A 23,937-nucleotide genomic window follows, 5' to 3' on the forward strand; every position below is an offset into this window, starting at 1 on the left:
AATCTCAATAATATCACATTTATTTCTCGTATGATTTTTAATAACTGTGATCTGCCTTCATCACCACTTTCAGACTTTCACTAAATTCTGAAATCATCCACCAGAGTCCCAGTGAAGCTCCAGGACACAGGAAGCTCAGCCTCGTCAACACCAGCCCACAGCGTCCTGGTGATTAGAACCAGTGAAACCAACAGGGCCTGTTTTGTTTGGTTCCTGCACGAGTTCTAACCAGTACAAATTAATTCAATCACATGAGGGATCTCTCTGCGAAGACCCTGGACCACAGCTTGGAGCTCCTCTTCCTCTTCCCGGCATGGAAGTGGTGCAGCAGCTCTACCATCTGGTGAGGAGCAGTGGTCAGACTGGTCGGATGGAGATGGCTGAACAATCTATTTTGGTAAATCTCCAGCGTGAGCGGCTCCTTTTTCTTCTCCAGACAAATCAAAGACCAAACAAGTTCTCGTCCTCTTTGGTTTGAGGTTTGGTTCCAGAAACCAAATCTTCATTTGTTGATGGAAACATTAATTTCACTTCTAGCATTTAATCGTTCAACCGGCCATCGTCCATGTTTATAAAGATGGACGCCATTACAGCTCACAAAAGCCCCCTGGTGGCTGGCTGCAGTATATCATTAACTCATTGTTAGCAGATGGAAAATGTAAAATACACTTTAAATGAATGTTTGTCAAAGATGGTTTCTGTCATTGGATAAGTGAGAATAGCCTGTTGGCCATATGAGGGGGGGTTTCAAACCCTCAACCCCCATAGATCCAAGAGAATGTGTGAGTGTGTGTGTGTGTGAGAAAAGTTTCCATTTGTGGAAACAAGCCTCTACCAGGATGTCAGTTTCCCACTTCATAAAGACACACACACACACACACACACACACACACACACACACACACACACACACACACACACTGCCAGCTCTGTGGGGTCTCTGTGGCAGCAACACATTTCCTCCTCCTCCTCCTCCTCCTCCTCCTCCTCTTCGTCTCCCTTCTTTCTTCTCCACAATTTTCCATGATGGAAACTGTGCAGACACAGACACAAAGTAGCTGGAGACCTGTAATTATACAGATTACCCAGCATCATGATTACAATTATACTTTATATAAACATGTATATTGTGATTTTAACATTTAAATATTGAAAGAGGAAATTATCAATCAAACTATGTCCTTTTATCCTTTTAAACATCTGCTTTCACCAGAACACAAAAGTAAGTCAATTAAATGTTATTTTTCTTGCTTAAAAATAAAATGTGATTGAATGTGATATATGTTATCAGAAACCTGCTATAAGAAACATCTATTAATCATATCAGGACTATTTCTGTTGAATAAACATTTCACAGGTTCCTTAAAAAACTGCTGAGAAATGTTTCGGTGTGATAGTGGATGAACCAACTTTTTCACTCTTTACGCAACACAACTTGTTGTTGATTTGTCAGCAGGATTACACAAAAACTACTGCGCACATTTCCATGAAGCTTAGTGGAAGGAGGAGACAAGAACGAAGTCATGGAATCTGCACAAAGCTGGTCATGATATGAAGTGTCAGTACTGATGCTGAGCAGTAGGGGGCAGAGTTTAGCCCCTAAACAACCTGAGCGTTAACAAGATTGTGTGTTTGTGTGTGTGTGTGTGTGTGTGTGTGTGTGTGTGTGTGTGTGTGTGTGTGTGTGTGTGTGTGCGCGCGTCCGTGTATGCACATGTTTTCTTTCACTCCTTCGAACTGTCTCCTCTCTCTCTCTCACTTTCTCAATCAATCCCCCCCCCAACACACACACCACACACACACACACACACACACGCACACACACACACACACACACACACACACACACACACACACACACACCCCTGAAGATGTAACTGTTATCTCTCAGGTAGTTTGACCTTTATCCTGGAACCTTTATGTAACAGTTGTGCCACACCTCGACACACTGATAACAGCATGTGTGTGTGTGTGTGTGTACGTGTGTGTTAGAATGACACAGTGTCAGTGATTAATGCTGCAGAAAGTGAATCAAAGACCAGGAGATGGAAAGATACACAATCTTGTGTGTGTTTAACAAAAAAAGTGTGTGTCAGATGAACACAAATTGCTCACTTGTCAATCTGTGGTAACTGGGAGTGGTAGCAATGGGGAGCGGTGTGTGTAGTTGTGTGTGTGTGTGTGTGTGTTAGTGTGTGTCTGTGTGTGTGGGTGTGTGTGTGTGTCTGTATGACTAAGCATTAGTAATCAGTCAGCTGTCACAGAAGTGCTTTGTCTTGCAGAGCGTTACAGTTCGACTCTGGGACAAGAGCCCGAGGCCACCGCTCGGCTGTTTGTGTGTACATATGCATGTGTGTGTGTGTGTACATATGCATGTGTGTGTGTGTGTGTGTGTCAACCTCTCTGATGTAATGGATTATTCCTAACTTCCCGTAGCCACTGAGCAGGTTCCTTGTTCATGGTTGTTTTTCTTTAACACCAGTGCAGAGTGTGAACAGAGGGTTCGGGCTCCAGTGACACGTGACTCACATCGTGGGATTGCGACCCAGCTCGTTACTTCACCCTGAGAGGATTGGCTCCAAACTCACCTCTGTGTCACAGAGGGGTCGCTGCGTGCTAATGCTAAGCAGCATAATTTAACTATGAGTCATCCATGTGATGACCTCAGTCTCCTCAAGGCTTCACAAGTCAGTGATATGTATGTGGCAGGATTATCGGTGTGTGTGTTTCTCAGTCCTCGTGTGTAGTAATTGTGTAGAAGTGTCTGCAAATGTATGCTGAGAATTATGAATGCATACAGGAATCTGCAGATGTATATAAACGTGTTGAGATTTGTGGACGTTTGGACAAACCTTCCAATGTGGACATTGAGGGTTGAAAAGTGAAAAGGTACGACTCCGAGAGCAAAACAGATTTTAAGAGACGCACTTTCAGGTTCTGAATACACATTATGAATCTGATCCTGCCCATATGGATTCAGATATAGTTAGATAACTACCCCCACCTACACACACACACACACACACACACACAATGAGTTTGGACACAAAAACTAAATGCATGTCAGGTCGGAGCTGAACTCAGGTCTAAAGAAAGAGCCTGAAAGTATCAATAAAGTGACTGTCAATGAAAAGTGAATCAAACCACTGTAATATTATTGATCCATTTTAAGCTTTGCATATTTTTTTTCCCTCCTGTTCTTATTTTTCAATCCATAAAGATGCTTCAATGCTGAAAACGTGCAGAAATGACATTTACGTATAGAGAAGAAATTTAAGGAACTCCACAAAGTGAAACTGACTCCAGAGCAGCTCTCACATCTACTTCATCAAAATGACAACTGGCCTGATAACACATTATTTATGTTATGAGTCATCTGAAGACATCTGCTAATAGAATCGCTTTGTGCGGGAATCTCTTTTCAGAGTTTGACGACTGAGCAGCTCCGTGCACAGCTCCTGTCAGAAGAGAGCTGCGACCTGCACCCCCCCCCCGCGGCCGGGCTCCGTATGGAAATCATATTCAGATTCAGATTCAGATTCAGATGCATTAGAATCTGCAGCTCCCTGTCGCCATGGTGCTGTGTTGCCACGGTATCGCCATGGGGACACGGAGGTCACCGGTGATGAGATCACGTCTCGATGGCAGACACACAAACACACACACAAACACACACACACACACACACACACAAACACACACAGACACATACACACACACACACACACACACACAAACACACACGTCAAGGATAAGTAGGTCTTTCATTGAGAAGTGTTGCTGCTGGAGGTCAGTGATCTGAACACTCAACTACCTATCTCTCTCTCTCTCTCTCTCTCTCTATCTCTATCTATCTCTGTCTATCTCTATCAATCCCTATCTATGTCTATCTCTCTATATCTCTCTCTCTCTATCTCTGTATATCTCTATCTATCTATCTCTATGTCTATCTATCTTTTCTATCTCTATCTATCTCTGTCTATCTCTATCTATCTATCTCTATCTCTATCTATCTTTTCTATCTCTATCTATCTCTATCTCTATCAATCCCTATCTATGTCTATCTATCTCTATCTCTCTCTCTATGTCTATCTATCTCTGTCTATCTCTATCTATCTCTCTATCTATCTCTCTCTATCTCTCTCTATCTCTCTCTATCTATCTCTATCTCTGTCTCTATGTCTATCTATCTCTGTCTATCTCTATCTATATCTCTATCTATCTCTCTCTATCTCTCTCTATCTCTCTCTATCTATCTCTATCTCTATGTCTATCTATCTCTATCTATCTCTATCTATCTCTATCTATCTCTATCTCTATGTCTATCTATCTCTATCTATCTCTATCTATCTCTCTCTATCTATCTCTGTCTATCTCTATCTATATCTCTATCTATCTCTATCTATCTCTCTCTATCTCTCTCTATATATTTCTATCTCTATCTATCTCTATCTATCTCTGTCTATCTCTGTCTATCTTTGTCATTCTCTATCTCTCTCTATCTATCTCTATCTATATCTCTATCTCTCTCTCTCTCTCTATCTATCTCTATCTATATCTCTATCTCTATCTATCTCTATCTCTATCTATCTCTATCTCTATCTATATCTCTATCTATCTCTCTCTATCTCTATCTATCTCTATCTATATCTCTATCTATCTCTCTCTATCTCTATCTATCTCTCTATATCTCTATATCTATATCTCTATCTATCTATCTCTATCTTTCTCTCTCTCTCTCTATCTCTATCTATTAATACATCCCTCTCTGTCCATCCTTTCATCCCAAGGTAACATGTGACATTCCTCAAATACCAGTCACTACCTGGCCTGAGCTTCCATGAACTTTGTTGATTGCTTTCCTTGTTCCACTGAACTGTTTCCACCGGTCAGAGAAACACTTGTTGGAGAAAACAACAACAGTTTCACCACAGACCATTTCAATGAAATGTTTAATATCAGCTCCAGTTCCCCGTGCAGAGCCTGGAGGAGCCGTTTGATGCACATGTCATCATCTGGATGCAAAGTGCAGTCAGGGGCCAGGGAGAGAAACACTAACGCACTCCGCTGCACAACTTGGAAACAAACCAAGTAGCAGGAAAAACTTTCTCTGGCTCGAGGCCTGGACCAGCGATTTTCATTCCACTGAATCGGTGCCATCTCAGAGTTCAGCTCTTCTAACACATCCACACACGATCTTATCTCAGAGAAGACTCCAGCAGAAGAATGTCAACATGTGTGGAGCCAGACAGGTTGGAAGGTTCCTCGCTCTGACTGGACTCAGGGAACACGACAGAATCTACAGCACAAGCTCCTGAAATACACTGAATGTGTAAATGTATTTATTTACTTCAATCATTTCCACTCTGGTGTCTGAGCTGGTGAGAAGGAGCAGACTGGACTGAGCTTGTATTCCCTGTTTTATTCCAGATTATCAAACTACTGTTCTTTCCTTATTTTGTTCAGACTTTCCTGAAGAAGTTTGGCGTCGACCCTTCTCACCAACAGCTCTGAGATCAGCTCGTCTTTCCAAGTTGACGTCTTCTGCTTGTTCGGCTCATTATTCTCATCCTGTGATATTTGTGTTCCTCCAGTTCATCGTCCATCTGCAGCTCACTCTGACCTTTCATTTCTTCTTCATGACAAAGACATTCTAGTTTGAGTTCAGTTGGTGTTTTAGATGAAGCCTGAGGGTGAAAGTGAAGATTCAGTCACAGAAGGTGTCTCTAACTGCACCCCCCCCCCCCCCCCCCCTCTGTCCCTCTCACCTCAAATAACCTCTCTGCCCTCAGTGGACATCCAGACAATTACTGGACCATTAAGTGTGATTATCTGTTCCCAGGTACAATGGGAGCTGTCTGAGTTTCGGCTGTGCAAATGTCCGACCGGTTTCTCATCACACTGGAGGCTTGTGTCAGAATCTGCTGGCTGCACTTCACATATCAGACCGTTTGATTTGCCGCCTGCCCGAGGGAATCAAACCTGCGATGCCTCAGGTGCAAGTGGCTTTGTGTCCAGTCACTTTTTAAACCTGTCGAACCGGCTCCGAGGAGGAGAAACGACCTCATCAAGCCTGATTTCATTTATTAGCAGCGTGGACTGGACGTGTTTTACAGATGAAGTGAATCAGCTGGAGTGGGCGTGTCCCACGAATACCGAGGATCCACTTAAAAATGTGTCAGGATAAAGGAAACAGAAATAAATAAATGGTCTGGAAACATATTTCACATATTTGTCTTTAACCACCCACTTCTCCTCCAGAGGGAAACTGGCCCGTGGAGAACTTCAGCTTCTCCTCTGAAGAAGCATCAGGAGGTTTCCGGGTCAAACTCGTACCTGGAGGCCACACACAGGAAGTGGAGGGTGAGACGAGGGGTCTTTAGCTGGTTGCAATATGCACCTTCACCACTAGGAGCCACTATATCACACACACAGAACATATAAGCCGAAATAAAGCGGTTAGGCGTTTAATGGGTTAATAATGTTGTGTGCACGTTATCCTGGAGATATTATTATTTAACTTACTCACAAAAGTAACGATAATAACGATGAGGATTATTAATAATAGTAAAGAGAGTTGGATTTGTATTAGTAATATTTATTCATATATGATTTCAAGCTCGTTTCATGCTGCAAACTGCACGTGAATGTGTTCAGTTCCGGTCTTAACGCCTGGAGCTGAGAGGAGAGACAGACAGGCAGCGAGACGTGCAGGCCTCCAGACAGTCAGACAGACAGTCAGACAGACAGGTCGCTCCAGAGGTGACCGGGGAATCCTGCTCTCTGTGAGCTGCAGACAGATCCTCCTCCTCGGCCACTGCTCCTCCTCCCCTCCCCTCCCTCTGCCCTGGTTGCGCGCTGGGGGATCCGACGACGTCACAAACGCGCGCACACACACACACACACACACACACACACACACACGCCCTCTCTCTCTCTCTCTCGCTCTCTCTCTCTCTCTCTCTCTCTCCCTCTCTCTCTCTCTCTCTCACCCTCTCTCTGTCTCTCTCGCTCTCTCTCCTCGCTCTGCCACTCCGTCTCTCTCCCTCTCCTCTCTGCTGCTATTCTGGGAAGTGGCGCTTGGAATAACCCCCGTGTGCGCATGAGTGTGTGTGTGCGTGTGTGTGTGTCTCCTGATTTCACCCTCTCACACACGCACACATGCACACTCACAACACAGCGAGACGCACACACTGACTGTCTGTCTGCAGCGGCGGAGCTCCGGCGGCACCGATCCGGTCGGAAAGGATTCCTTCCATTTTTACGCGCAACTTTTCCTCCGCCTGAGCCGCGACGCTTCCTCCCGCCGCCCCGCGACTCTTGTGGATTTCTAACCGCCGTGTCCTCGCCTCTGGGCGGACGACCCGCGAGGTGTCAAGCCCGGACTCGGATCTCCTGTCACCGGGTTGGCTTGTTGTCATTTTCGCCCGGAGACGGAGGCGCGCAGCCGGAGCGCAGCAGCCTGAAGGTAAGCGCAGCGGAGCCGGACACATTCTCTCACATTTCACTGTGACAGCGAGCTGCTCCGCGCCGTGACGCACATTCCGGGCTGTTTCCACGGCTCTGGATCTGTTCGTTTAGCTTATAAGGGCACGGCCGTGCACGGGGAATACCCCGGGCACGCATCGCATTGCATGCAGATTACCCGGGTTGCGTAATATCCTGAGGAATTTGCAGTAGCCTGCGCGGCCAGGGTGGCTGCAAGGCCGGGGGGGAGAGAGGGAGGGAGCCGGGCGGCTGGAGGCTCTGGAGCCGGGAGAGGTGTGAGGAGGATGAGGGTGTCTGGAAGGTCGTGCGCGCGGGGCAGACGTGCGCGCGCCTCAGAAGTTCACCTGCGAATCTGTGTTGTGTTGCCATGACTCCCTGTGATCTGTGCGCGGCGCGCGGGCTCGTGAGTGGTGACCTTAGCGCACGCGCTCCGGTGTTTCCTGGTTCCGTGTCAGATGGTGGCACAGCCGCGTTTTGTGTTGTTGTCACATTGTGTCACAACACGACAACTGCGTTCATGTTCGTGAAGCCAGCGACTCTATCTCATGTGCGCATCGTTTGATTCCTGTGTGCGTGTGTCCGTGTGTGTGTGTGTGTGTGTGTGTGTGTGTGAGAGAGAGAGAGAAAGAGAGAGAGAGAGAGAGAGAGAGAGAGAGAGAGAGAGAGATAGAGCGAGAGATGGTGGGTGGTGCGCTGGCTGGTTCCGGGAATGTTCCATGACGTGTTGCCGTCTAGAGAGGGGCCCCGGCCGGGGAGACTCCGACACACGACCCGGCCCTGCTCTCTCTCTCTCTCTCTCTCTCTCTCTCTCTCTCTCTCTCTCTCTCTCTCTCTCTCCCTCTCCCTCTCTCCCTCTTTCTGTTTTTCTCTTCCTCCCTCTTTCTCTCTCACTGTTTGTTTTCCTCTCTCTCTCTCCCTTCCTCTCTCTCTCTCTCTCTCTCTCTCTCTCTCTCTCTCTCTCTCTCTCTCTCCCCCTCTCTCGCTCTCTCTCTCTCTCTGCTGCCTTCCTTCTGCTCTCAGAATCTTCCTCCGCTGCACGTCTCTCTCTCTTTCCAGCAGAGATCTGCAGCCTCATCACACCATCACGTCCTGTGTTATTGCGTGTCATAATCCTCGGGTCTCTGTGTGAAGGAAAAGCTCCACTTCTTCCTCCCTGCGCCTCTCAGGCCTCCGGTCAGAGGTCAGAGGTCAAAGTTCAGGGTCGAAACACTGTTACTGCATGAAACAGGCGCTAAAGAGATGCTGCTCAAGGACACTACGGCAGGGTGGAGGCTATGAGGCTAATTTCAAATATGTATTAGCACTGTAAAGATTGTATATATCTAATAACTCCAGGCTGTGGCTCAAATATCTCAAGAACTCATCGGCTTCACACTCGTCTTGTGAGTCGTTAAGAGTCCCGTGAAGTACAGTGTGGAATGTTGTGCGACCAGTGCTCTGTGACGTGACAACTGAGACTCGACAACAAAGGATTCCACCGTTCAGGTTCTATACTGAGTCCAGCTTCACTGCACTGTGAACCAACGGGTGAACTGATCTTTGTGCAACCATCATCACCACAGGTCAAACTAACAGCTAATTCCCATCATGCAGGTTTAAAACAGACACTACACCAGTATTTAGAACCACTAAAAACCAGTGTCTCTGCAGAACAGCTAAGAAACCAGTGAAGTGTGAAAACAACGGCAGATGAATTAATCTGTGTGGAGGTGACGAGGTTATAATCCTGCAGCCGAAGAGACGGAATCTATTCTGCTGTCAGGACACACGCTGGTTGCTGTGCACGTGTGTGTGTGTGTGTGTGTGTGTGTGTGTGTGTGTGTGTGTTTGTGTGTGTGTGTGTGTGTGTGTGTGCATGGAGAGAGGCCGACCTACATACCATCTGTCTCACTGTCACCTCAGATGGCCATCGTTATGTACTGCGTAGGAGCAGGCATACACACACTCACACACACACACACAGACACACACACACACACACATAAACACACACACACACACACACACACACACACACACGGGGTGGACAGGTGTACAGAGGATGTGCATGAAGTGTGAGTTGATTTTCTGCACTGAACATTCAATTAATTTATTAAGTCCTTGTGAGATCTATATGTGTTTGTGTGTGTGTGTGTGTGTGTGTGTTTGTGTGTGTGTGTATATGTGTGTTGTATCATTTGAAACCCTCCGTCTCTCTGTGTTTGTTCGTTCGCTGCAGATGTGATAACTTTGTATTTTGCTGTCAAATAGCAAACACGTCACCGCTGGAGAATTTGAAATGAATACAGATGTACGGTGCTAAGTGATGAAGCGACACAAACACACACACACACACACACACACACACACACACACACACACACACACACACACACACACACACACACACACACAGAGACAAACACACACACACACACACACACAAAATCTCAAACATCCAGTCTGCAGATAGTTTCAGCTGCAAGAACTTGTCTCTCTCTCTCTGGACTGAACTCCTGCATCCGCCAATCTATTCCGATCCGCACCAAATTGAATTGGACTCCGCCCTGATCCATTCTGCATCATTCCATCAGTCGTGTAATCATGTAATCCTGCTAATGAGTAACAGACACACACGCAAAACAGAAACAGTTCCTGATTGGCCGAGGGAATAAGACGGGAGAGAAACTGAAAGATTTGAACATTCAGTGGTAATTGTCAGTTAGGCTTCAGGTGCCTAAACATCTTTGTGGGACTTTGTAATTCTATATTAAGAGTTTCACCTTTTAACCTTTTATTGGACGGAGGGGGCGTGGCTCCACTGTGTGTTGTAGCATCAGTTTGTTATTGTAGCGTAGCTGACGAGTCCGTGTGGATTATTTCTAACAAAGAAAAGATGAATTGTAACAGGACACGGAGCTCAGTGAGTCTCAGGGACGTGAAGGAAGCGACGAATTCAGAGCTTTAAAGAAGGATTTCAAACTTCACACTGAGCTCATCCACTGTGTGTGTCTGTGTGTGTCTCTGTGTGTGTCTGTGTGTGTGTGTGTGTGTGCTATTACCTGAGAGCTGTAGAGGAACCTGAGAGCGCTCTGGTGACCAAGGTCCTGACAGCGACGGCTAAATTATTAAGACACAAACACACACACAGACACACACACACAGACACACACACACACACGTGCAGCCTAATGAGTTGGTTGACTGGCTTCTCCTGCAAATTGCTCCTCTGTGGTTTGGTTCACTTTCCGTCTGGACGTAGTCACCTGGAGGAGAGGAGGAGAAACCCACAATAGAACAACAGTGGAGAAAAGTGGAGGAGGAGGAGGTGAAGGAATGAAGGAAGGAGAGAGAGGAGGGGGGAAGAGGGAGACGAGGGGAGATGGACAGAAATGGAAAAGGGAAAGTGATGGGAGACGAGGGAAGAGGAGGAGAGGGACAGAGTTAGAGAGATCACGAGAGGAAAGAAGCTAAAAAGAACAAAATGCAAAAGGAGGAGAAGGAAGGAAACAGGAGGAGAGGAAAGGAAAAAGAAGCAAGGCCGAGGAAACGAGCGGATAAGAAAGGAGAGGAGACGAGACGAGAAAAGAAATCAAGAATAAATTGAAGGAGATGAGAACCCAGACTAAACAAAAGAAAAAGGAAGGATGGAAGAGGAAAGGACAAGGAGAGGGTAGGAAATGAGATAGCGAGAGAGGAGGAAAGGAAACAAGTAGATAAAAGACAAGAGGAAGCTGATGGTGAATCAGTTTGTTGTCGTCATAAAACTCTGTCTCTACAACAGAGGACATCTTTTACCTGTCATTACTCAAAGGGACAGGCTGTCAGGTGTGTGTGTGGATGTATGTGTGTGTGTGTGTTTGTGTTTGTGTGTGTGGATATTTAAACGAACAAGGAGATGATGGAGAGATGGAGGTAGCAAGAGAGAGAGAGAGAGAGAGACCTTTACCCAAAGTAGCCCTCTTTGTCATGTGCTTGTAATTAGTCCCACTTCATTAATGCATCAGAGAGTCGAGCTAAATCAATGTTTTGTGAACGTACAGCAGCCCCCCCCCCCCCCCCCCCTTCCCTGTTTGCTGCCAGTTCCATGTGAGCAGATTGTAAATCACACGTAACTCCACAGTCAACACGCTGAGCGCAGAGGAACTCTCCACGTACAGTGATTTTCCATACGGGGGGGGGGGGGGGGGATATACGTTTGAATCACGCTGCACATCGTGTTGTTGATGATATATCGAAGTTGTAAAAACTCTCCGGCCGGCAGCTCTTCATCAAACTCCTGACACTGTTTATGAAATATTCCAAATATCGTACGCTGCACAAGGAGAAACGCAACGAGCCAATCACGCGGCTCTGACGTGAGTGGAGCCATTAGCACGTCACTAACAGCATTCACAGTAAGAATTGATTGATGCAGTTAAAAATCATTTTGCATCCAGCTGTGAACCCGTGACCTTCTGGGGCAGTTTATCCTCCTGCACTCAGAGTAAGAGCTCGTCTTTAATACCAGGTTCAACTTTCTGTGAAGGTCACGAGAGGCTGTTGATTCACGATGTGCTGATTCTGATTCAACTTATTTGATTTGTGTTAAAATATCCAAATATCCACGTTAGCGACATTAAGCTGCTTCGTAATCCTCCACCATCTCTGCTTGACCTCAACCGAAGAGCTTCTGATGCCCGAACCCCAGATGGGAATCAAACTCTCGGCCTCTGGCGTGACAGTCATGTGCTTCCTACGCCCGTTTTCCACCACGTCCACCTCCTGGCTACGCAGCTGCTCTTAATAAATGTCCAGCTCCATTCACTCAGGAGATAAACGGCCTCTGAGCACGAGCCAGTATCGATATGTAGTGTTCATCAGTTCCTGTAGCTGATCGTGGATCAGTTTGTTTAATCTCATCCACCAGTAACCTTCACAGTTTGATGTGACTCACTTTCAAATCTACAGCCGCTATTCTGTTCCGTGCTCATCAGTCATACGGTGAATTATGCTCTGCCGCCGCGGACATGAAACCAGAAACAGAGAACGTGTAAAATACAAGTTGTAGAGTTTTGAGTTGAATGTGGAACTTTCACTTTCATGATTCGCCTTCTTAACCTGAAGGTAAAACCCGGCTCAGTAAGAATCATAGTAAAACTCTCGACATTTATCTCATGAGCAAAAGGAGAAGTTTGTAATGTGTTTGTTGTAAATCTAAAAAAATATATATAATTGAAAAATAAAGGATTAAGTAGATAAAGTTGACTTAATTCTAAAAATGAGATTTTTGAAATGAGAAAAATTGAAGTACAATATTTTTATTTGATTCCTTATTTTTTCTTCACTGTCTCTTGGTGGTAATAATATCCATAGTTGTCCTTGTACCAAGAAGTTGTTTAAAAGAGTAAATACTAATTCAAAATGAAAGTAAACACACTTTCTGCCCTGGGTTGGTTTTCTCTTCTCTGATTGTGACTGCTATAGATTTAAATTGAGTTATTTGCATATCAGAAAAAAGATAAATAACACTTCAAAAATATCCGGGCTTGAAAGGGAAATCGGATCTCAGCGGGCGAAGCGGAACAGAAACCCCAACGGGCTTTTAAAGCGACGCACCCAGAAGAGAGAAGAGTGACAAGAGCAAAGTGAGAATCCAGATGACTAACGGCTGACAGGACGGATCTGAAACTCCTCGACACGTCTTCAGTTTCATGTTCATCGCTGGATTCATCGAAGGGTTTGAAATGTCAACGCCAGAAATCTGCTAAGGAAACAACAGAGACTTTAGGGAATGAAGGAGCGTTTTCATGATTTCTACACATGAGGCTCGGCCGTCAGGGACATTTCACTAAAAACAATATGCTGAGATCCCATCGTGACCTTTTGACCTTTAAAACTCTGGTAAATCGTATGTTTGTGGACACGTGAGCACTTCACCTTCACCACCAGATTCTGGAAAACTGCCGGGATGAGCTCCTTAGGGCACGAGATCCAACACTGATGTGCCAAGTTCCTTCTGAGGACACGTCCATACTTCAACAACATGTTTTCAAACTGAAACGATCTCTGTCCTCACCGGCCTCTAGGCTCAGTGTCAGTTTTAATCCCCACCCGCACTAACAGGCCTGAAAACACGTATCAAACGACCTCTCATGTGCACGTGCTGATGTAAACAGGAAGGAATACGTGTGTCGCAAATTTCTTGAATAATATCTTGTCTTGTAAACAGCTGTTAACAACAAGCATGAGGTTGTGAGCCGCAGTGTTTGTTTGTTTGTTTTAATATTAGAGTTGATGAGTTCTCTTTAGATCTGGAACCAGGTTGACTTGATATTAGAGTTGATGAGTTCTCTTTAGATTTGGAACCAGGTTGACTTGATATTAGAGTTGATGAGTTCTCTTTAGATGTGGAACCAGGTTGACTTGATATTAGAGTTGATGAGTTCTCTTTAGATCTGGAACCAGGTTGACTTGATATCAGAGTTGATGAGTTCTCTTTAGATTTGGAACCAGGTTGACTTGATATTAGAGTTTATGAGTTCTCTTTAGATTTGGAACCAGGTTGAAATGATATCAGAGTTGATGAGTTCTCTTTAGATCTGGAACCAGGTTGACTTGATATCAGAGTTGATGAGTTCTCTTTAGATTTGGCTCCAGGTTGACATCATATTTTTCTGCACGTGATAATAAAGCCTTTGAATCGTTGTTATGAAGAACTGAACGTCCTCTCTAATGTGTCTTCTGTCTCTGTGTCCTGCAGCGGCTGTGACCAGTGTCGGACTTAATAAACCGGACCAGGTGGCAAAAGTTCACCAGGTAGGATCTGTGTGTGTGTGTGTGTTTGTGTGTCTTTGTGTTTGTGTGTATTTGCAGAAAGCTAAAAACTGTGAAGTGAGAAGAAAAAAGGTTGATAACGGAAAAATTGACACTTTGACACGGAACAGAAAAGAAATCTAAATATAAGAGTGAAAGTGAAACAAGATTAGTAAAGTGAAATATGAAGTCACCTCACATTAATAAGATGAATTCAAACCAATGAGATGAGAGTAGACGAGTGAGACAGGAAGTGAGAGAGCCTGAAAAACAAGGAGAAAATGAAGGCAAAGGACCTTTTGTAATAATAAGCATCATTATGATTTAAAATGGCCGCAGCTTTTGTCATGAGAGCGAGCGAGAGACGAGGAGACGCTCGTTCATTTTACCCAGAATTCCTCTCACCGCCTTTTTTCTCCTGGCTGGTTGTCGGGGCAACCGGCCAGCATCGTTACCGGAGGTGTCGCCGGAGTGAAAATTAAACGCTTCCTTACCCACAATGCACTCTGGTGTCAGACAGACGGGAGGTGTGTAGGTAGAATACATCTGGTGATAGATTTCTAATAAGAAAAGTCTCTTGTTAACCCTGAATCATTTGGTTTTCAGAGCAAAGTGAAAAATATAATTTTTAAAAACAAAGTGTTTCTTTATTTCAACGTGACACATCGCCCCCCCCCCCCCAGTTAGTTAAAAACAAATTATACCAAATTACAAAGGAAAGCTTCTGTGGAGTAAAGACACGAGTGGAGATGGTTTCATGGATTCAAGCAGCGGTTTCTTCACACAAGCTGATGACGACAATAACTTCCACCATCGTCGTCTCTGGTCTCGTGTTTTATTGAGAAATAGACGTCACAAGTTTCAACTTTTTCAAGATTTATGATTCAAAACTTGTATTTTACACTAATGCCATTGATGGGAATGTATCTGCTGCTGTTGTATCACACAAACAAGAATACACGATGCAATACCCAGAAGGACATTTCTGAAAAATGCAAAATACTAGGAAGTAAAATGTGAATTTACTCATTTATCTGTTCTGACATGGATAAAACACGTGATAACAAATGACACTGGCAAACGATCATGGTCGTTAATTTATATCTTCAGGCTGGAAATTAGTTTTGTTGAAGCTCAGCAATGTTTGGTCTCGTTTCATTTTCTAAGCACCAGGAAGGTCAAAGGTCACGAGGCCTCGGCGTCTTCAGACTTTGAGCAAAGGCAAGATAATATCAGAGAGGTGGGAGATTAATGCCACACAGAAGATTAGAAATGAAGTGGAGGGTAGAAGCGTGTGTGTGTGTGTGTGTGTGTGTGTTTGTGTGTGTGTGTGTGTGTGTGTGTGTGTGTGTGTGTGTGTGTGTGTGTGTGTGTGAGAGCGGTGTCACTTCCTCTTCCTGTGCAACCGACGGCTTCGTATCGAGGATGAGATGAACTGTGTCATCCAAACACCCTCTGTCTTCCTCTGTCTCCCCCTCACTCTCACATCAGTCCCACGACTTTGTGTGTGTGTGTGTGTGTGTGTGTGTGAGAGTGTGTGTTTGTGTGTGTGTGTGGTGGAGTCAGACAGTGCACAGAAATAGATCATGCAAAGCAGAGATTACTATCTGCACCTCAGAGCACAGACGTGTGGGTCCATCATCGCCGTTAAAACACACACAGCACGACACATGCACAGGAAGTGCGTCGGTGCCTGCAGACTGTGCACATGCTCTAAGATGCACAGGTTGTGTGTGTGTGTGTGTGTTTGTGTGTTTTATTGGGTTATGAGGACGTAGAATGTGACAAATTTCAACGGCTGCTTCAGAGATAAAACGTTCACGTCCATCTTTTTCTGAGCAATTTCAAATTACACGTTGATAAAAAACTGAATGAAAGAACCAGGAAGTAAAAACTATGAAACATTAGTTGGTAGATTAATGTGGAAAAGATGAGTTTTGATCCAGAGAACATGTGATGACAGTTTTCTCTTCTCAGTGTGTTTCTCTCTTACATTAATGTTTCTCTCTCTGCAAATGAAGTTACAAATTGAAATGAAAATTATCAACCTTTTATTCTCATGAAGATCGTTGTTTTCGTCTCTGAATATTTCATCTGTGTCATCCTCTTGTTCTTGTTGTCGTCTTTGTCGTCTTCATCATTGTCATGTTTGTCTTCTTCATAACAACATTTGTCGTCATCATCTTCTTCTGCTTTTTCTTCATCAACGTCTTCTTTGTAATTGTCTTCTTCTTCGTTGTCTTCTTCTTCGTTGTCTTTGTCTTTTTCTATTCAGTGATATTGATTAATATTTCTGTGTTTGATGTTTCATAATAACTGGGCTGAGATCAGGTGAACGTTGAGACCTCTGCATGAGATTCAAAATCATCAATAATTAAAACAACATTCATGAAACCAATCAGTGAGACTTCAAACCCTCGGTTCTCGTTTATTCAGCTTTTTCCTTTAATTCATCATTAATCTGAATTAAAAAAAACTATGTTACAATGTAACAAGAAAAACAATAATTAGTAACATTAATTTCAAAATAATCGACAGCTTCCAAACAAACAAACAAACAAGAGAGAGATAAATGTTCAAATAGCTGAATAAAAAAAAAAAGGAAAGCAATGAATGAAGTGGAAGAAGATGGAGAGCAAGAGAGAGAGAGAGAGGGAGAGAGAGAGAGAGAGAGAGAGAGAGAGAGAGAGAGAGAGAGAGAGAGGGATGGGAGCCCAAATGGATCCGGACGCCATGGTAACAGAGAGTTGGAACATTAACAAGTGGCCGACACGGAAAAAAAAACCCATTAGTGGACAGTTAGCCAATGAGAAACGCACATGGGTCCCTGTGCTCTGATTGGTCCAAACGCGACCAGGAAGTGACTGAAGCGCTCGCACACACACACGCAAACACACACACACAAACATACACACACACTGCCACACACACACACACACTCACAAACACGCATAGTTCACCTCCTGCCCACCCCCCCCCCCCCCCCCCACACACACACACACACATAATTGAATGTACAAATAAAAAAAAGTAAAATAAAAACTGGTTGGAGGTGAAGTGTATGTTCTGTTGCCATGGTGACCACGGCTTGGTACGATGGATGCAAGCTGTGCCCTTGACAACATCACATGGAGACACACACACACACACACGCACACAGACACACACACGCACACAGACACACACAGGCACAGGGCGAATCATGACCATGTGCATTGTTGAGCAGCTGTGTCCAGATGAATGGCCTTTGGGTGAACATCTTCTCCCTCCTCCCTTTAAATGTGTGTGTGTGTGTGTGTGTCTGTGTGTACAAGTGTGTGTATATGTGTATAGATAACGGAGCTGCAGAATTTGAATAGCGTTATGGGATATGGCTGTTGCCGCGACAACAGCCGTTAGTTTGTTTCCCATTTCCTGCAGGTACCCAGAAGTCCAGTGGCCTCTTTGTTTGTGTATTCAAATGACAGGGAAAGCAGTGTGTGTGTGTGTGTGTGTGTGTGTGTGTGTGTGTGTGTGTGTGTGTGTGTGTGTGTGTGTGTGTCTGTTCCTGTGTGTGTGTGTGTGTGTGTGAGAGAGAGAGAGAAAGAGAGTGTTTTAAGATTCAGATAAGAATAAAGTTTAAGTTTAGGAGTTTTAAAGAGTCAGGGGGCTACAGGGAATGTGTTGTCAAGACAGATGAACGTGTGTGTGTGTGTGTGTGTGTGTGTGTGTGTGTGTGTGAGTGAGTGTGTGTGTGAGTGAGTGAGTGAGTGTGTGCGTGTCAGAGTGAGAGAGTGTGCACAGTGGTGTGTCTAAGGACTGTGCAGCTCAATAAGGAGCTTTGGTTTCACTTCCGCATCGTTCCTCATGCAAATCACGGCTCTGTTGCTTCTGCAGCCTGCAGACTTCCTGTACATGCTCTATATGTGTGTGTGTGTGTGTGTGTGTGTGTGCGTGTAGGTGTGTGTGTGTGTGTATTTGCATTGGTCCATGCTTGTTTAAACCCTGTCAGTGATAAGAAAGCGGCTTCGTGTGTGTCTGTGCTTGTTCATCTGAGTGGATGTGTTTGCGTTTCTGACAGCGTTGTGTGTTCTCCGGTAGTGTGAGTGTTTCAGCTGCTTCTAATTTTGCCACAGTTTCTAAACACAGTCGCACAAACAGCGATAAACCTCAGAAATACACGTGAGTAACACAACCGAGCATCTACAGCCATGCTAGCGTTTCTCTGAGGCCTGCGCTCGTGCTATGAGCTAAAAGCTAACGTCAGCATAATTGATTAATTATAATTTAAACCAAACTTGCCAGAATAATGAAAACGCAAACAAACATCATTGTGACGCCTGAAATGACAGACACCATCTTTAGGAAACATTTCTTTGATATGTGCTTTGATCTTGTTAGCTCGGAGGAGGCGGGGTTTATATGCAGGCAGCCACCAGGGGGCGACCAAGACAATTTAAAGGGAGGATGGAGAAGAAACCACGTGTTTGAATTGAGCCGTCGTCTTCATTCATAAATGTGATCGAGTGTCGGTGAGAGACCGAGCGTCACGTGCGGCTGCAGGTGGACACTCGTTCAGAGAAAGACAGGATGTCTGTGGGAGGAGAGGAGGAGTGATGAATGGAGGGAGGACAAGGTCAAGAGAGGGGAGGAGGGATTGTGATTGGCTGCTGTCGCTTCTCTTTGCTCACCTCTTTGTTCCTCCATCCCTTCGCTCTGTCGTCTTTCCTTTTCATCACTCCTTTCCTCACCCCCACCCATCTGACTGTTTTCTGTCCGTCTCTCTCCTTCCCTTTCATTCCCATCATTCAATCCCTCCTCTCCCTCTATTTCTGTTCTCATCCCTCCATTTTCATTACATCCCCTTATTCTTTGCTTGATTAACGTCTTCTCTTCCTCCATCGTCCACTCTCTTATTTTATCCATCTTTATAGCCCTCATGTCTCGATTCCATCTTTTCTTTTTTATTCCCTTGTTCCTCCTTCCTCCCATTTCCACATGATCTCTCTCTCCCCTCCCTCCTCCTGCACTCATCCACTCCCTCGTGCCCTTCCTCTTCACCTCACTCGCCCCCTCCTGTCATTTCGTGCCCTGGTCTTTTCATCCCTCCCTCCGTCCCTCCGTAATCTCCTCTGCCATGAGGAACAGGTGGCTCGCCTCTGCTGTGCCACTTGGTGGCTTCCTGCCCGAAACAGAGAGAGAGAGAGGGAGAGAGAGAGAGGAGAGAGAGAGAGAGAGAGAGAGAGAGAGAGAGAGAGAGAGAGAGAGAGAGAGAGAGAGAGAGAGGGAGAGAGAGTGTGGCCTGTGTCAGTGCCCTGGCTCTCAGGCTGGTAACATGTGACGGGCGGAAGGAGGAGGAGGAGGAGTGGGAGGAAGAGGAGGAAGAGGAGGAGGAGTGGTCCGAGTGAAGGGTATGATTTTCCACCCTGACAGAGCGACACAGAGCAGCAGGCGCTTCAGTTTCAAGCACTTGTGCCGACGCTCACTTGCACTTAAAGATAAGAGCGACCAAGATATTTCTGAGCCCACAGCGGCGTGACATCACATCCTGTCCTCACACAGGAAATCCACACACTCAAGAGCCTGTGGGGTGTGTGTGGGTGTGTGCGTGTGTGTGTTTGTGTGTATGTGTGTGTGTGTGTGTGTGTGTGTGTGTGTGTGTGTGTGTGTGTGTGTGTGTGTGTGTGTGTGTGTGTGTGTATGTGTGTGTGTGTGTGTGTGTGTGTGTGTGTGTGTGTGTGTGTGTGTGTGATTTAATCCGACAATCAGGCAAATGATCTCAACATCTAATCAAAGAGGAGTCGGCCAAAAATGTCATCAAGAAAAAAAAAATCTTATCAGATAATATCAATAATTATCATGATAAATGTCACATTATCAACTGATTTAAATGTTAAATATGAGCAAATGATATCAGAGTTCTCAGGAAAGTGGCTCCGACCATGATGCAAATATTAGGACTTGATCTCGTTTGTTCTCTGACTTGTTTATGAGGCTGATATTTATGAATGTGCGCAGATCCAAATAAAAATCAGATGAATTTAATGTGGGTTCATGAGGCGACTGTTACATGAAACACATTCTTTCTGAAGGATTTACAGTAAATGATGCCATCAAAAAAAAAAAAAAGTGCATCCCTCCCAAATAACACGTTACAAGTGCTGAGAGCTTCTCCTCTTTTTCAATCACTCTCTTCTCCTGCGCTCTATTTTTATTCTCCTCCTCTAATCTTAATCCCGTGCTGCTGTTTCTAAAATGGACATATTTTTGGGGAAGTGGGGGATTGGGCTCGCTCCTGTAGCCGCTCGGATTAGCCACTGCTACAGCAGCTAGCCATCTCCGCAGCTAACCCCGTATGCATGGCATTAAGACTGATTAGCTCCACGCTAGCTCACTCACTCTAAGGGTATTAGGGCTTAAGAGCTAGCACAGCTGGCTAGCACCTGGCGCCTGTCATACGACAGGGATTAGCACATGCTAACGAAGTCTGCGCCGAGCGCGGCCTCGCGGGCGGAGACTTAGAGGGGAAGTAAATCTGACGTGACCTGAAAACACCACCCCCCCCCCCCACTGAAATGTGTCTTTTTCAGTCGTGAAGTGTGAAGACATGAATATTATACAGATAAGACCTGGATGAAGGAGGGAAAGGTTCTCGTCTAACACCTGCCTTTCAGAAAAGACATTAATCAACATCACGTGACTTTAACATCGGCCTTGAAGCTGAAGAAGAATTCCCAGTGTTCAGTTTCCTACTTTTATTCCAGTCAAAGGATTAAATGTTCATCTGTACGTTTATCTCGTACGTTAAAACCGTCTCAGCTCTCAAATCAAAGTTTCTGCTATTTGGTTTTTCAAGATAAACTCGTTCAAAAAGTTTATACGTAAAAATCATAAAAACATATCCAAGTTTTCACCAGAGGTATATCAAGGTAAATCCCCAAATCACTGAATTTAAAGCCCTAATTCAAAATGTTCCACCGGGCAGACGCTTTAATCTGGATTTAGTTGCAATAGATTCCAACGGCGACTTAGAGACGTGAAATAAATGTCCAAATAAAACTACTTAAGAAAGTTTTCATACGTAGCTTGTTAACGTGACGTGAAGTCCGTCTCCACGTTTGTTTTTATTGTAAAGTCACGTTTGATCATGTGACCTGTGGAGAGTGTGGTGCTGCGTCTCGACCCGTTCGCCTCGCGTACGTTCTCACGACTAAAATATTTAAAGATCGGTTTCATCTGTCAAATCAGTAAAGATTTGAAGATCCTCTAATGCGCAGCAGACTTCATCTTCAGCTTAGTTTGATTTGTGTTTATCTCCTTTCTGGCAAATCAAGGAGGAAAAAACTAAATGATTTAATAAGTGCAGGATTATTAACACAATGTGTAATAATAAATGGATTTTTTTTTCATCTTTTAAATTCTTTATATTCTTCTTTTAAATTCTTTCTCTTTTTACAAAAAGATGATAAGCTGATGTTTTTCCAACATTTTCTTTCTTTTGTTTATTTCATTTGAGGCATCCCTCTCTTTTCTCCTTCTTCTGATCCTCACATGTCAGAGTTAAACTTTTCCCCTCTTTCTTTCATCTCAGTGCTGCTCTCCTTTTTCCCATCCCTCCTTCCATGCCTCCCTCTTCCTCCTCTTCTTCAAAGCTCTGTCTCTGGATTCAATCCTCTCCTCTCTTTCATCCCTCTCTCCTCTCTGTTGTCGTCTCGTCTCCTCCCTGTTTGTCTCCTCTCTGATGTGCCCCTCTCCCTTCTTCTCCTCCTCCTCTCCACTCCTTTTTCTTCTTCTTTCTTTTCTCCTTTTCATCTCTCCTCCTCCCTTTTCTCCTCCCTCTCTTCTCTCCTCTCAATCTCATCTCATAATTTCTTCCTCTCGTTTCTCTCCTCTATTTTTGTCTCGTCTTACATTTTCTCCTCCTCCCCTCTATACCTCCTTTTTGTTACCTCCCATGCACCCATTCCTTTCTTCCCTCTAACCTCCCATCTCCCACTCTTCTCTCTCGCCCTTGTTCATCTATATATCCCTCTATCATCTTGTCGTCCCTCCTCCCAACTCTTCCTCCGCCGTCCTCACATTTCTCAACTTCCTCCCCCTGTCTCCCTCTTTCCAATCTCCTCATCCACTCCCCGATTTCATCCTTTCTTCTTCTCCTCCTTCCCTCTCCTGTGTCATCTCCCCCCCCCTCCTCTCCTCATCTCCTCTTTCATCCCCGTGCACCAAAATAAAATCAAAAAATTCAAAACAGATCCTCCTTTTCCCCTCGGCTGTCAGCTGTGGTCTCTCTTCTCCTTTCAGTCGTTTAAATGATGAGGAACGAGGAGAAATTAAATATATTCCCTGTTTGTTTTGAACTTACCTGTATGTGATGTGTGTTTTCATGCTGTGACAGACACACACACAGACACACACACACTATACTGGTGTCAGTGACAGGATTTGTCTGACGACTGGCTGGTATCAGACCTGTGTGTTAACTGAAGGAGGATCAGAAGCAGCTGTCAGCCGTCTGCCTGTGTGTGTTCTCTCGTTAGTCTTAATGTCATCAGTGAAACTTGCTCCGTGGATCTAATTCCCACTGGATGTTAAAAACCGGCTGCGTTCAGCTGAGGGACAGAAATATCTATGCAAATATATTCAGATAAGTCTAAAAATGTAAATAAGGAGATGTCCCTTCCAAAATCGTGATCGCTGGCATGAAAGTGAAGCACATTATGAGTCCACCTATGGTTTTGTGGACAGAATTGCAAACCAATTTGTAAAATGCCGACAGACGCCAGGTAGAAATGCAAATGATCTTCAATTAGCAGCTTAAAAGGCTTTAAAACCAGTTTGAAAAGGCTTCAAGATGATTATTTTCTTTGTATGTGGACAAATGTTTTCGTGATATAGAAGTTTAGATGAGTTTCAACTGAGCCGTGGAAAATACTTTGACTTGTCAAAGCAGGAAAAGCAGTTTATGCATCACACTCTAAACTTGGAGCTCCAATAACCAAAATCTCTTGAGTTCTTATTGATCCATGGAAATCTGTCCTGTAGTTTTTGCACAATTCTGACTAATAAATCATTTAATATATACTTTTACCTAGAACTTAGTTGTATTTACTTAATTTTGTCAAATTTCAACTTAAAAACAGTGAGTGAAATCCACTATTACAAGTTACACTGACTTGACTAAAACGGTAAATAAATAATATTATTAAGTTGTGTTTGCTTAAGATGTTATTGTTGATGTATTTACTTAATTTTGCTCAATTTGCTTTAACTTCAAAATGGAAATGAACTTGCTCTCTCTTAGCACAACAAGAATAAATTGCAACTAAGTGATTTTATATTTGTATCTGCTCCCAAAATCCATATTGGTCCGGCTCCACCTCCTGCTCCTCCAAATATGGTCACTTCTGCTTTAAGAAAACACAAGATGGCGCTGGACAATCTGTCGAAATGTTGAAAACCGCAGCTCACAAACCAATAAGAGTCACGTTTCTTACCTCTCGTGTTTTAATCATGTCTCTTTGATGAGTCAGAACATTGAAGGTAAAAAGGTTCAACACGGTGCTTCGGAAAAACAAGTCCTCTGCACACACACACACACTTGCAGGTGAAACACACGCTTTGTTCATGCACATGTTCACACACAAAGACGCACATTCACGCAGAGTCAGACACGCTGTACATGAACCCACTCACACT

The 23,937-nt window shown here is 44.4% G+C and overlaps 1 protein-coding gene across 3 annotated transcripts in view; it reads left to right on the plus strand.

The window, feature by feature from the left end:
* The first annotated feature begins 6,957 nt into the window (after window positions 1-6,957).
* hivep2a (HIVEP zinc finger 2a) overlaps window positions 6,958-23,937 on the plus strand; it is a 72,212-nt gene continuing 55,232 nt past the window's right edge. For 2 of the 3 annotated variants that reach the window (XM_053444747.1, XM_053444748.1), the window contains exons 1-2: window positions 6,958-7,468; window positions 14,210-14,265. The gene's annotated coding sequence lies outside the window, so the exon portion shown is untranslated. Of the gene's footprint in view, window positions 7,469-14,209; window positions 14,266-18,245; window positions 18,424-23,937 lie in introns of those variants that run through there. The other variant, XM_053444749.1, reaches the window with a different exon arrangement.

This window comes from Pleuronectes platessa, chromosome 17, assembly GCF_947347685.1.
Source record: "Pleuronectes platessa chromosome 17, fPlePla1.1, whole genome shotgun sequence".
NCBI lineage: Eukaryota > Metazoa > Chordata > Actinopteri > Pleuronectiformes > Pleuronectidae > Pleuronectes > Pleuronectes platessa.